This window comes from Ursus maritimus, unplaced genomic scaffold, assembly GCF_017311325.1.
Source record: "Ursus maritimus isolate PB19 unplaced genomic scaffold, ASM1731132v1 scaffold_14, whole genome shotgun sequence".
NCBI lineage: Eukaryota > Metazoa > Chordata > Mammalia > Carnivora > Ursidae > Ursus > Ursus maritimus.
This window is the reverse complement of record NW_024423786.1, coordinates 24839316-24854963: the sequence shown is the minus strand read 5'-3', so window position 1 is coordinate 24854963 and position 15648 is coordinate 24839316. Positions and strand designations below refer to the sequence as shown.

At 40.5% G+C, this 15648-nt stretch overlaps 1 protein-coding gene across 4 annotated transcripts in view; it reads left to right on the top strand.

Moving 5' to 3' along the window:
* SLC25A26 (solute carrier family 25 member 26) overlaps positions 1–15648 on the top strand; it is a 127407-nt gene that overhangs the window by 99215 nt on the left and 12544 nt on the right. The window lies entirely within an intron of this gene.

Here is a 15648-nt window from a genome sequence, read left to right as displayed (position 1 = left end):
ACCTGTGGCCTCTTATGCCTAGACTAAGTCTTGATAGTTTCTCTGCTTTCCTCTCCATTCTACACATTGAATTTGTGCAATCTTCCTTAAATGTCTCTTTGAAGTTCTCAGAAATGTATAACTTCCTGAAAGTCTCAAACATGAAGTGGCTGTCCACACTGTGTCCTTCACTGTTTTTTCCGGCTCCCTTCCCCCTATACTTTTCCAGAATTCTTTCCCTCCAGCCAGAATAGCTCCTCACTGCCTCTGTTCTTTGGCTGCTTTCTGAAATAAGCTTCCACGTCTCAAAACACTGTGCATCTTCCAAAGCCAGTTCAGTTGTGGTTTTGTTTTATTTCTTCCTTTCTTTCTACCGGACATCTCATCCACAGCACAGGCCCTGAAGATTTACCCAAACTTACCAAACATTTGTGCGCATTGCTTATTGGTATTTAATCACACACTGTGCTATGTTTAAAACAAGTTAGAACTAAGCTTTCGAGGCCTGGAGCAAGGCCTCAGCCCCTTGCATTTACAGATACGTGACAGGTGCTGGGAGTACACGTGTACTGCCTGCGTACTCTTGAGCTGGGCATTGGTCCCTTTCACAGCAATGCAAAGACGAATAAGAGGGTCCATGCTTTCGAGGAGCTTGGAGTCGTTGAGAGAGGTACAGAGCACCAGATAACGTTACAGTAACGTGTCTGTGATCAGAGACTTCTCAAGGTAATGTGGGAGCCAATCCCCCTGACTCCCCCAGTCATGTCACTACACTACCTTGTGTCTTCCGTTTCTCTCTTCTCATAGTACATAGACTGAGAGTTTGCATGAAAGAAGACTAGACACCATAAAGAAGCAGAAAAGTAAAAGGGGTAGATTATCATATCCAGAATCTCTAAGAAGATAATTTTCCCCTAAGATTTATGTTGTGTTTGGAACTTTCTGGCAGCCCAGCCAGAAGAGAAGCATGATCGATTACATGGTTGTTATTACCTGACAAAGACCCATCGCTTACTATTTCATCCTGTCCCCTCGGCTTTGGGTACTGTCTTCCTGTAGATGACTTGCACTTTATAGCGCTGTCACGGACCACCTGCTCGGAGTTACAGCCTCACGTGAACAGCTTCCTAGTTGACATTCTCTCGCAAGACGTCTCAGGCCAACCAGTTCAGAACAGAACTCGTGATTTTTATTCTCCTTCTCCCCAGCCTGTTCCTTCCCTGTTGTCCCCGTCTCAGTAAATAGCACAGATATGTGTTGCTTGTTAAAGTAGAAAGCTGCGAATTACTCCACGGTTCTCCATTCCCCTCCTCCTCACGACCCAGCCCATCAGCAAGTCCGCTGTTGGCGTTGAAGCCTCCGACGCACCTCTTGTTCAGCTGGTACATTGGCTCCTCAGAAGGTCTCCCTGATTCCATTCTTGCTTCCCTAAAATATCCTCTCGACAGCAGCCAGAGTGGTCTTTTAATGAAATAAATCTGATCATACCACTGTCTGCCAACCCTTCATCTCTGGCATCTCTTTGAAAGACGAATAATCCCTAGTGTTTAAACTGTGGCTGATAGTCCTCTGTCCTCTGGTCTCCTCTCCCTCACCCATCTTATCCCCTACCACCCACCCAGCACGGTCCAGCCACTCTGTCTCCACTTACAGCCCTGCTGGCCTCCCTTTGGGTCTTTGTGGACCCGCCAGGGTGGTGCTTACCTAACCAGGACCTTTACATCCATTGTGCCCTTTGCCAGAAATGCTCTTTATTCGTCGTTACTGAGCACTACTCAGCAGTGTGCCTGCTGTGTGCCGGGCATTTTCTAGCATCTGGGGATAGAGTGGTGAAGAGAAGTGATGAAGATGCCTTTTCTCATTGAGCTTTCATTCTAGTTCTTTCCCTGGGCTTTTTTTGTGGCCAGCTCCTTCTTTCCCAGGCCTTAGACCATGTGTCACCACCGAGGGGCATTTCCTTTCCACCCCTCTTTGAAGGTCTCTGCTTCCTTCCTCAGTAATTATAGCACCTGTTTATTCCCTCCCTAGCATTTTCACAGTGTGTATAGTTATGCGCTTGTATCACCTGAATCCTTAGAAAGGACCTCAGTTGTGTGTTGAGCAGATGCTGTATACCGGACATCTCATCCACAGCACACACGGCCCAGGGTGGGAGGCCTTGTGGCCATCCCCGCTAAACAAGGAGGGGGTTCAGAGAGGTGGTCTTTCATCTGGTCATCTGAGTCTCAGGTTCCTGCCCAGCACCCTTTTACTATGTTAACTTTGTTAATGATAATAACTATGGTAATAAAACCAACCATAGCACTGAACATTTCTCGGAGTTACAGTACGCCAGGTGCCATGATAACCCCTTTCCATGGATTATCTCCTATTTATCTTCATGACAGTTGAGACAGGTGCTGTTACTATCTTCATTTTGTAGGTGTGGAAACTGAGGAAGAGTTCAAGTGCCTTGCCTGAGGCCACAGGTTTATTTAATACTAAAGGGTACAGCTGGGATTTGAACCCAGGCAGTTTGAATGCTCAGCTGAGTTGATGTTCTTAGCCATTTTACGTAAAAGCGGTGCACATAACACATGATGTCTTCAGTAATGTGTTTGCTGTTTTGTGAGCTCAAAGGTTGGTAAAAAGTTGAGATCATGTTAACATCGGATCTGCTTCTTTAAGGCATTTCTGCAAATTGTATTAATTCCTTAACTTGATAGCATAAAGCTTAAAAATAGTGGTTGCCGTATTTCTTAGACCGACACTCCCAACCGTCCGTGGTTCTGTCCTTGGGCAGGGATTCCACAGTGTTCACTCCAGGAGTCAGCTCCGTGACCCACCGAAGATGAGCATGGGGAGTTCGTGGTGCTGAGAGCAGCCAGACCACATTTTCCCAAGTGTTTGTGTGTCATTTCTTGCCTCCTTGCTTATTGGAGGGAGGAACTTTGTCTTCTGATTATTTATATTTTTTATAGTTCTGTCTTTTATACAGCAGGTGTTTATGACCATTCACTAATCGAAGGTTAGTATTCTTTCTTTGTCAAGTTCAGTGCAAAGTTGGATAACCATATACATGAACTGTTTCATTTATAATTAGTTTCTTTTAGAAGTATGTGCACAGCTGTAGCATATAGGTTTACTCTTACTGAGCTGTAGGTAAACAATAGGCATATTTTGGAAGGATATGATAAAATTCCCTGTAAGAATGTTACAGTTTTTGTATTATCTGAATATTCAGCAGAAGCATGCAGCGCACTTGCGAGCATTGTCAAGAATGCCTTCGGGTCCTGGGTGGCTCAGGGCGGCTCAGGGCGTGATCCCGGGGTCCTGGGATCGAGCCCCACATCGGGCTCCTCCGCTGGGAGCCCTCCCCATAAAAAAAAAAAAAAAAAAAAAAAAAAAAAAAAGAATGCCTTCAGGTCTAAATAGTTAGACTTCTCCCCGCAAGGTTTTACAAAGTTGCACAGCAGTAACTAGAGGAAATGCAAGCTTTAAGTTCAGATGCAACCGTTGAAGCAAAATGAAAATAAAATCAGCTTGGTTATGTAAGACTGTGACACCATGGTGATGATTTTTTCAGATGAAATCATAGCTTTGTAATAAAAATCAGAGGCCAGTGGATTATTCTTTCAGTCATAACACAGTGTATAAAGTACTGACTTAGATTTTTCATGTATACTTTGTATTTTTAAGAAAATATTTTAAAAAGTACTTTATAAAAAAACTTTTTATTCAAGTTGAAGAGTAACTTGTTTATTGTTCTTGATTCTTAATTGGATAATAGTTAAAATGTCCATCACCATCCCAGCCCACAATAAAATTCTCCCATGCTTTTTAGCAATCCGTATAATAGGATAGGAGCTGCTCAGTGCTCTTGGTCTCCACGTACACCCTTTGATTTCTGGTGTCTGCACAGACACGTTTGGTCAGAACAGAGATTCCTAAGGAAGGCGTACTGAAGATAGAGAAGGGAATGATAACAGTAAAAGTGTGTGTGTATGTGATTTTTGCTGTACTAAGCTTGTACCCTAAATTAAATATAACACATCAGTAGGGAAGAAAACACCTGAAAATAAGAGTAAAGTAATTATTTGCTGTCCAGACCACCAGTCAAATCGGAGTCTAAGGTGTTACGTGTTTTTGCTAAGGATTTTAGCAAAATCACGGAATGAAACAGGCATCTTTGAACAATTCAAAACGACAAGAACATTTAAGTTCTTAATTTGCATCCTGGAAGATATGGGACACTTTGTGCAAAAAGAAAAGACATTAGAATGTTACAGTGTCCTTTCATTCAATTTATGAAAGTAATGGGTGACATTTTCTTGTTTCTAGGGTTACTGAGATAGAAGGAGAGAGATCCCATAATAGGGGAGTTGGAAAAATAAAAAATTCCTCCCACTTTTAGGTGGGGTTCAATCTGTAAGCAAAATGTTTAGAAGGTTCTTGTTTTGTGTAGTTTGTGCAAGGCAGATAGTGAAAAAGATATCAAGGACAGTGAGGAGGACAACTGTCCTCCATCACAAGGGCCCTGAGAGGGTGGCTGGAAAGGGTGTGGCTTCTGGAACTCTGGGTTCCTCCCCCAGCCCTCCTGCAGCCTGTGCACCCAGGTGCCTGTTGTCCACAGAAGCTGCAGTTGAGAGGCTGTGTTGATGAGAAGGCCCAGCACATTCCATGCAGGTTCTCTTACTGAAGGTCAGGTTTAACCCTGCCACACCAGTGCCATGGCCTCAAGGGTGGGGGGTCTGGGTCCTCTGCTGAAAACAATAAAAAGCACACCAGGATTCCTCTTTTGTTTTCTTGCTTTGATTGCATTGATCTCCTGCTTAGGCAAGTTTGTGACTAAAATGAGGAAAATAGATCAGTTAGATAGAAGATGATTGCGATGAGTCACATTGACTTTTTTGGCCGAGACCGTGTGAGAAAAGAGGGGAGTTTACCATACTTTAGTGTAATCAGATGATCAAACATAGATGTATATTCAAAAGCACTTTAAAAAATGCCTGTAATGATTCCAGTTCCCTTAGAGAAAATCTTGCCAGTATTTGACTTCAAAGGACCCATCTCTAGATTCACATGTAACCTCCTCTGAAAAATGGGGGAAAAGGAGTCAGCTTTGTTTTTGTTTTTTAGATTTGCTTTCTGGTTATTTGTGAGCATTTTTGGTGCTTGTTTAGTCTGTCGGACCCTGCCCAGGGGTGGCGTTGCCGCCGCTCCAGCCGCTCCGTCTCGGCGGGCGTCCCCGGTTGATCGGAGCCCCCTGTTCAGCTGAACCTAAACGGACCCTCGGAACCACTTAGCTCACCGGGAAGCCTGTCCACCTCCGGCACTTTGAGTTACAAGGGTGGAACCTACTTGCCATTCCTGGTTTATACTGTTTTCTACTGAGCCACGAATGAAAATTTGGGGTTATGTTTGCCTAGTTCTCATTTTCCCCTGTTCCTTACACAAGGGTAAAGTTATCAAACACTGCTTAGTTGTACATATTCATCGAGGTACCAAGTATTGGCCGACCTTCTTTGTATAAGGAACGGTACGGGGCCCTCTGGGATTCTAGAGATGATGGTGGTGAGCTCCCTGTCCTAGGGAATTAGGGCTGAGATGAGACAACTTTTGAAGGTTAAGGAAAGCAGTGACTCATTATGATTTATATTTTTCTGGTGCTGGTAAGGATTGAGGCTTGCCAGTGTATTTATTCCCAGATAAATGGGGCTTATCGGTGCAGTCTCTTAATTCTTTCATTTTGACCATAATAATCTTTTAAAACAATTGTTCTTTACTTAAATATAGCCAGCCAGATATGCTTTTGCAGGCAGAATTATTAAAAGTAAGCGTACCTTTTCTTGACTCCCAATCAATATTATGAGCATCAGCTACAGTGATTTGTTTTATTGTAACTGTTAGTGATACGTTTGGATATTGTTAACAAAATGGGACCTTTTGTCCCTACCCAAAACTAATAAAAGACATCCACCACAGATCCAGAAAGCTCAGAGAATGCCCAATCAGAATAAATATCCCTCCAGTAAAACTTAGCCACATTACCCCAAAATAATATGTTTTAACTCTAAATCCTTAATATTGCTAAGCAACTCAGCATTTGAGCCCATCGTGCTTTTGCTCAAGAATCATAAATGAGGGGCGCCTGGATGGCACAGTCGGTCGAGCGTCCTACTCTTGGTTTTGGCTGGAGTCGTGATCTTAGGATCTTGAGACCCTACCCCACATTAGGCTCTGTACTCAGCTTGGAGTCTGCTTGAGATCCTCTCTCTTGCTCCCCTCCCCCCAAGCTCTGTGCTCTTGCGCCTCTTTCTCTCATAAATAAATCTTTAAAATAAAATAAATGAAATTTCTTTCCCTTTAATTACCAGCACAATCATTTATTAAAGGCTTTCTTACAAATTCTTAAAGATGTTATTTATTTGAGAGAGCGCGCATGCATGCTCACAAGTTGGGGGAGGGGCAGAGAAGGAGGGAGAAGCAGACTCCCCACTGAGCAGGGAGCCCAACGTGGTGTTTAATCCCAGGACCCTGCTATCATGACGTGAGCTGCAGGAAGATGCTTAACGGACTGAGCCACCCAGGCACCCCTTTCTTACAAATTCTTAATATCTTCACCACCTAACTTGTCTAGAAGGCAAGTATCTTATATCTCAACCAACCAAATACAGTTTAAGCACACAACGGATCAACCCACACAAAGTTGATGCTTTTGACGCATCTCAGAATGCTTGCAATCCAGCTGCCGTTATAACTGTAATTAGCCTGTGTATATAAATGATCCCTCATTTGTCAGGTAAATCCACCTGCAGTTACGAAAACTAGTTGCATAGGAAAAACCCATTCCAGCCTTTTAGCCACTTGGTTATCTTGGTAGAGCCATGGAATGGCAGAACTGAGAGCTTAACTGTGGTCTCAGTTCTATCTAACCATTTTTTGGTTTGAAACTTTGCTTTGGAAATCTCTTTTTAACACATGTTAGTATATGAATACTGTACAGAGAGATGATTCATTTAATTGAAAAATAACATTTTAAGCAGCAGTTGCTTTGTTTTTTCCAGTGCACGTGCAAAAGCTCTACAACAGCTCCATCAGCTACTGTCTGGAGAGCATTCGAATGTCTCTCATGTGTTAGAAAGTTCTGGTGGTAGGCTGACAACACTGAGGCCTACACAGAGGATTATCTCTTCTCCTGTCTTAAATAAATTATCACCTCATGTTATTAATTTAGAATCGAGGAGATGATTCTGTTCACATTCCTGTCCTTGTACCACAAGAAGTATTTGGTAAGGTTTCATAATCTTGCAAAATTGGAAGCTACATAACTTCTTTTGAATACAACAGCTGAAGTCCCAAACTGAGTTTTCCTACACTAAAGCCAAAACACTTATTTTCAATTTGTTACTCATTCATAGGACAATAGTGTACGTTTGGGTGGGTCTTTTGAAGTGAAAAACAAAGCCTTCTCTTCATGCTATACTGTAATAGAAAACACCTGACCCAAGCTTGGACTCCGAGCCGTTTCATATTTTTGGGCCTGGTGTTTGCTTTCTATCCTTTGAACGAATACCCAGGCTAGTAGCTATTATCCTGGGGGTTAAGTAGGGGTTGGGGGCGGTGGGGGGGGGTGCAAAGTACATCATGCTGTTCCTCAGTAGGCCTTGAGCAATGATTGAGGACTGACTTGGGAAATGAAGATAACCTGATTGTTTTGTAGTGATACCGCTAGGTATTCTGGATTCCTTATAATATCCTACTGGATGATTGAAATAGTGTTAATTTTTTAAAAAGCCAATGTTAAAAATTGCATACCTTTAAACGATATGAATGATGAAATTCAGTCAAAGTCTATATTTTAGTAGTGCTTTCTATTTTAGTCTGCTGCATGGATCATTATACTACGGTCATGTAAGATGTCAACATTCGGGGAACCTGGGCGAAGGGTATGTGGGAACTGTATTATTTTGCAACTTTTCTGTAAGGCTAAAATTACTTCAAAGTGGAATTTCTAAGCTCTTAGAACTGCTTTCTAATCAAGCTACAGTGTGGAAACTCAAGAAAAATTATAGAAATTGAGCTGTGACCCAGACCCCAGGATAAGATGGTGAGCATAGTAGACTTTGCTCTTGTTCACATCTAGAATCTTGCAGCTCTGCTCTGAACATGCCTGCCTGTTGTCATTTACTGACATTCCTAATCAAAAAAAAAAACCAAACCAAAACAAAAAACAAACAAACCACAGTAGCAGAATTAGGAACATATCTGCCTAATTACTACCACTTGAAATTTCTCATTGACCTGAGATATTAGCAAGTATGTATAGATTCATCTGAAAATTTCGTTTTTTATTTGAAAAAGAAAGGAAATAGGACCCTGAACTGGGATAAATAAATCAATACTAGGTAAAGAGATCTGGTTTTTTAGATTCTTACTTTGGTACAGAGTGTCCATCAGAAGAGTTCAGGCTCCCAACACTGGTTCTTCACATCTGGGCTCACTTTCTGTCCCTCGTCCCCACACTCCCTTGTCATTTATCTGCCTGCACAGAAACCGTTAGACCTCCATGGCAGTGGAAATACTTACTTAGATTGAGAAATTATGGCAATTGAAAATGTTTTGGTGTTCAGATAGGTCCTTAAACATATTGTTCATTACAAACCCACATGATTTAAACAACTTTTACACACATCAAAATATTTTCTTTAAGCACTTATATATCGTTATGTAGCCTTTCTAGAAGTTGAGCTGTGTATAGTAGTGAGGAATCTTACAGTGTTGCACATATGTTATTCTGTCTGTAAGACCTGTGGCTTTGGCGGGGGTCGGGGGTCGGCACCAACCAGCTTCAGCTCCCCCCACTTTCTATCTCTGTGACCTTAGGCAAGTTACTTAACATTGTTTAGCACCACCCCCACACCTGTCTTTGTGGATAATACACATTTTCCAAAATTAAATGGAAAATGTAAAATCTTTAACATAGTGTCTGGAACATGCTAGGTACTCAGCAAGTGGTAATTAATAGTAGTAATCATTCATACTGTTGCCTGCACTGTATTTTTTTCCATTTTGCAGTCTACTCTTAAATTATTGAAAAGTCACAAACAATAATATTTATACTTCCAGTGAGTAACCCTTCCTGTCTTCCCAGCCACTATTTTTTTTTTTTTTTAGTTGATCTCAGTCCTCTGGTCCCTGCACATATATGAGCAAATCTGTCATTTCACAATACTTTCATAATTCACATACAGTACTTTTTACCAATCAGGTTCTTATTATTATCAGTGGTGGTGTTTAATGAATTTTTAAGTAGCTCCCAAGTGAAATATTTGTAAATACCATTCATCTTTTTAGCTTGACCTCTTATTTTCCCAAAGTTTTTCTGTTTAGATTATGTCCTCATTTAAAAAAAAATTACACTCCTATTGTTTAAAGCAAGTTGTTTGGGGGCAGTGACACACACGGTTTGTTCATTCACTTGGATATCGTACTATCATTCCAGAAGAAATTATGGTCTGTATGTGGAAGTAAAGTGTCTTATAAATACCATTCTCTTTGCTGCCCAGACAGCTGTAACCTGTAGACCCAAGTCCACGTGTTTTTATACCTTGGGCCAGATTGTCTCGTACACAGTTCTGCTGCTAACGGTCCACTTAAACTCGGGCAAGTTGCTTAACTGCTCTGGGCCTCAACTTCCCCGTCTATAAAATGAAGATAAAATGGCACGTCCTCAGAAGATTGTAGGTAGGACTGCATGAGTTAATGTATGTGGAGTGTTTAGTGCCTGGAATCCAAATCCGTTCTAGAGAAGTCTTTATTGTGCTTGCTGTTACATTCGTTTCTCACTTGATTCTAAACCTTTTGGTTCTAGAGATTTCTTTTCAATTTCAAAATGATTTCTTTATGTGTTCTTGGACTAAATTATTCTGGTGAGGTGATAGTGGCAAGTTATGCTTATCTATGGAGAGTCTATTTTTTAACCTGTGTCTTCAGCCATCTGAGTCTATTTTGATTAAGTGCCCCTCCCCAAGCAATTTTTCCCCCCTCCTAGATTAGAGCGGGCACTTCTGTGAAACCTTCTCCATCACCTCCCTTCCCTCTGTTAAAACCCTTTTCTGCCCACACTGTACCCCTGTCAAATACTAGACCTAAGGACGGCTGCTCTTCTTTTTCCCCTTGAAAAAAGTGCTTGATATTCAGTAGGCACACGGAAATGTTGAATTGATGAATTACATAACATCTTTGATTTTTTTTCCTCCTATATGACATGCAACTCACATCTTGTTCTTTATTATTGCTTATAAACTCAGCATAATCATTAGTATTTTAAGTCTGTTTTGAGTAAACTTCTGCTCTTTGGAGCACTCGAAGATATCCATAGATGAACGGAAGATGGCCTTCAGTGGTCACTACAAGTCCAGTTCAGGTTTCAGATTCCTTTTCTAAAAAGTCAGCTAAGTAAGTAATGGTGTTAGAACTGGCTTTAGCCTGATAAAATACACATTTTTTTCCACCTCAAAAGTAAAAAGATGTTGTTCTCCTGTTTGGTTTCTTATGCTGTTGCTAGTGCTGGTGTGAGCTATGGAGAAGGTAATGCTTTCTGCAAAATCACAGAGATATTTGCAAACATGATTTACTGAAAAGATACCAAGTACTACACTCAATGGCAAGACTATCTTCAGAAAGCTGTGTGTCATAAATCATTTTTTAGCTTCTCTTCTTCCATAAGATGTTCGCAAAAATCTATTTGGCAGCTGCACTCCAGTGAATTTAATAGTCCAGTGAATTTAATAAATACATCTTTTAAGTAGTCATTCTTATCAGTTAGATGAAAGGAAATGTTGGGAATCCTCAGATAACACACAGTGTTACATATCTAATTTGCTTAGGTGTCTGACTTTAAAAAAAAAAGTTGTTCTCTGATTTCAGACTAAATTACAAAGCTATAGTAGTTAAAACAATAGGGTATTGGCATTAAAAACAGACACATAGATCGGTGGAACAGAAAAGAGATTTTATTTTATTTTTTTTTTTTTTAAAGATTTTATTTATTTATTTGACAGAGATAGAGACAACCAGTGAGAGAGGGAACACAAGCAGGGGGAGTGGGAGAGAAAGAAGCAGGCTCATAGCAGAAGAGCCTGATGTGAGGCTCGATCCCGTAACGCCGGGATCACGCCCTGAGCCGAAGGCAGACGCTTAACCGCTGTGCCACCCAGGCGCCCCAGAAAAGAGATTTTAGAAATAAACCCACACATATACAGTTAATTAATTTATGACAGAGGAGCCGAGAATATACAATGGGGAAAGGACAGTCTCTTCAATAAATAGTGCTGGGAAAACTGGACAGCCACATGCAAAAGAATGAAATTGGACCACTGTCTTACATCGTACAAAATTAACTTGAACATAAGACCTGAAACAATAAAAATCCTAGAAGAAAACAAGCTCCTTAACATACGTCTTAGCAATAATTTTTAAAATCTGACATCAAAAGCAAAAGCAATAAAAGTAAACAAGTGAAACTACATCCAACTAAAAAAATTTTTTTTTAAAGATTTTATTTATTTATTTGACAGAGAGAGACAGCCAGCGAGAGAGGGAACACAAGCAGGGGGAGTGGGAGAGGAAGAAGCAGGCTTCCAGCAGAGGAGCCTGATGTGGGGCTCGATCCCAGAACACCGGGACCACGCCCTGAGCCAAAGGCAGACGCTTAACGACTGCGCCACCCAGGCTCCCCCCAACCAAAAATTTTCTGCACAGCAAAGGAAATCATCAACAAAATGAAAAGGCAACCTAATGAATGGGAGAAAATATTTGCATATTGTGTATCTGATAAGGGCCAATATCCAAAATACATGAAGAATTCATACAAATCAACAGCAAACAATCTGGTTAAAAAATGGGCAAAAGATCTGAATAGACATTTTTCCAAAGAAGACATACAGACAACCAACAGGTTCATGAAAAGGTGCTCAACCTCACTAATACTCAGGGAAATGCAAGTCAGAACCACAATGAGATATCACCTTATACCTGTCAGAATGGCTGTTCTCAAAAAGACAAGAAATAAGTGTTGATGGGCATTTGGAGAAAAGGGGGTTGGTGAGAATTGGTGGTGAGAATGTAAATTGGTGCAGAATGGCTGTTCTCAAAAAGACAAGAAATAACAAGTGTTGATGGGCATTTGGAGTTGGTGAGAATTGGTGGTGAGAATGTAAATTGGTGCAGCCACTATGGAAAATCATATGGTGATTCCTCAAAAAATTAAAAATAGAACTACCATATCCAGGTCCCACTTCTGGGTATTTATCTGAAGGAAGAAAAAACCCTAACTTGAAAAGATACCTGCGTCCCTCTGTTCACTGCAGCATTATTTACAATGGTAAAGACATGGAAACCTAACTGTCCATTGATAGATGAATGGATAAAAAAATTGTGGTGTGCACACACACACACACACAGGACTGTTATTCAGCCATAAAAAAGTATGAAATCTTGCCATTTGTGACAACATGGATGGACCTCAAGGGCATTATGTTAAGTGAAATAAATCTGAGAAAGACAAATACTGTAGGATCTCTCTTTTATGTGGAGTCTAAAAAAATATGTTCATAGGTACAGAGAACAGTTGGGTGGTTGCCGGGGAGTAGGGGAGGGGGAGTAATGGATGAAAGGGATCAAGAGGTAAAAAGAAAAACAGTAAATCACACACACAAGTTGTTGAAGTTGACAAAATAGGGCCTTATATGCATTTATATGGCATCTTTCTCATTTCTGAAGCAATCTTCTCAACCTTCCAGATATAACTGCAGTGGGGGAATATCGAGAGTAGGAGATTAGTACTAAGTTGGCTGTTCTTCTTTCAGTTGTCATGCCACCATCAGTTGGTCATATTATTATCCTAACTATTTTAGTAAGTATATTCAAGAGGCCTTTTTTATAATATTTGTCATTATTGTCCTGCATACCATTATGTTAAAGGTCCTACCCAGTACAGTAAGGCAAGGAAAACAAATAAAAGGCAGTAATCCATATTGGAAAGGAGGAAGGGAACTAAACGTTTTTTCACAGACATTGTGATCAACTGATGTAGAAAATTTGAGGGAGAGATGCCTGGGTGGCTCAATCCGTTAAGCATCTGCCTTTGGCTCAGGTCATTATCCAGGGTCCTGGGATCGAGTCCTGCATCAGGCTCCTTGCTCAGCAGGGAGCCTGCTTCTCCCTCTGCCTGCTGCTTTCCCCGCTTGTGTGTACTCTCCCCCCACCTCATTCTCTGACAAATAAATAAAATCTTAAAAATATTGAGGGAATTTACAGAGAAGCTACCAGAGCTGACAAATTTATCAGGGTTGCAGGATACAAAATTACTGTATAAAATAAATTGTTTCTACATATTAGCAAGAACCAATCAGAAGCTGAAGTTAAAGCAATACCATTTACAATAACATCAAAACATGAAATACTTGGAGACAAATCTGAAAATTCAAGTGCAAGGCCTATATACTGAAAACTACGAAACACTTTTGAGAGAAAATTATGGAGGCCTAAGTAAATGGAGAGATACACTGTATTTGTGGGTTGGAAAACTCAATATTGCCAATATCTCCATTCTCCAAACGATCTATAGATTCAATGCAATTCAGGTCAAAATCTCAGGCTGTTTTGTAGAAATTGATAAACCGATTCTCAAATTTGTATGGAAATGCAAAGAACCTAGAATAAACAATTTTGAAAAAGAACAAAGTTGGAGAACATTCCATGATTTTAGGGCTTACTGTATAGCTATGGTAGGTAGTATCCAATTGGTGTCAGGATAAATGTATAGATTGGAATAGAATAGAGTCCAGAAGTAGACCCATACATATATGGACAGCTGATTTTTGAGAAAAATGAGAAATCAGTTCATTGGAGAAACGATAGTCTTTTCCAATTGCTGGAACAATTGTATGTAAAAAAAATGTATGTTAAAAAGAAACCACCAAAGAACCTCAATCTGTACTTTGCACCATAAATAAAAACTATCTCAGGGGCATCTGGGTGGCTCAGCTGGTTTAGCGTCTGCCTTCAGGTCATGCTCCCAGGGTCCTGGGATCAAGTTCTACATCGGGCTTCCTGCTTGGCATGGAGTCTGCTTCTCTGGAGACTCTGCCCCTCACCCCTGCTCGTGTTCTTTCTCTCTCGTTCTCTCTTATGCTCTCTCTCTCAAATAAATATCTTAAAAAAAAAAAAAAAACTCAAAACGAATGGTTGATCTAAATGTAAAACCTAAAAGCCAAACATTTCTAGACGAAAACATGGGTGCATTAAGGCCTGAGCTAGAGAAAGATTTCTTAGATGTGTCACCAAAGCGAGATCCATAAAAGGATAATTTGAACTTCATCAAAATCCAGTATGTCTGTCCTTTTATAGACACTGTTAAGAGAATGAGAAACAAGGCATGGTCTATTTGAGAATGACTTGTATCTAGAATATATAAAGAACTCTCAAAACTCAGTAACTAAAAAACAATTTAATAAAAATGTGCAAAACATTCGAACAGACACTCCACTGAAGAAAATATAGGGAGGGGCATCTGGGTGGCTCAGTCAGTTAAACGTCCGACTCTTGATCTCGGTTCAGGTCTTGACCCTCAGGGTTGTGAGTTCAAGCCCCGCATTGGGCTTCATGCTGGGTGTGGAGCCTACTTGGAAAAAAAAAAAAAAGAAGATACAGGGATGGCATAAACGCATATGAAAAGAAGCTCTGCATCAGTCATTAGGAAAATATGAATTAAAACCAAAGTGATGTATTACTACACACCTATTAGAATGGTTAAAATGTAAAAAATCCCAATAATACTGTTGGGAAGGATGTGGAGAAACTGGAACTGGTCAGAATGTGAAATGGTACAACCAATTTGGAAAATGATTTTGTAGTTTCTTAACAAGTTAAACATATTCATGCTGTGAGATCCAGCTATTTCATTGCTAGGTATTTCCCCAAGAGAAATGAAGGCATGTGTCCATATAAAGACACATATATAAATGTTCATCATAGCTTTTTTTGGTAATAGCTAACAACTGGAAAAAGTCCCAAATGTGCTTCAACAAGCAGAGACCTAAACAAATAATGATATATCTACACAAAGGGATATTGCTTAGCAATGAAACAGGAATGAAGTGTCTATATAGACAGCAACATGAATGGGTCTTAAAAAATTCTGAAGGAAAGAATCCAGGTTAAAAAAAATGAATGTCTAATTACCTTTACATAAAATTCTGGAAAAAGCAAACTAATGTGGAATGACAGATCAGTCGGGGTGGCGAGGAAGGACAGAGAAGGATTTTGGGGGTGACGGATAGCTTCACTATGTTAATTATGGCAGTGATTTGTGTGTGCTCGTCAAGACTTAACAAGTTGTATACTTTAAATAGTGTAGTTTATTGGACACAATTGGACACATACTTACACCTCAATAAAATAAAACCAAAAAAACCGAGTGTAAGCTGTGCTGTTAGAAAGCCTGCTTAAAAGGTGGATAATAACAGGGCCCAACTTTTAGGGTTGTTGTGAGGACTGGGTATTAACACATGGTCAGAGAGTGGACTGGCACCTGACTCAGAGCTCGGTTCACCGTTTGGTGTCACTGCATCTTGTCCTCTCCTGGTTCGTCAGCTCTTGGTGAGCAAGGCACCATGTCTCTGC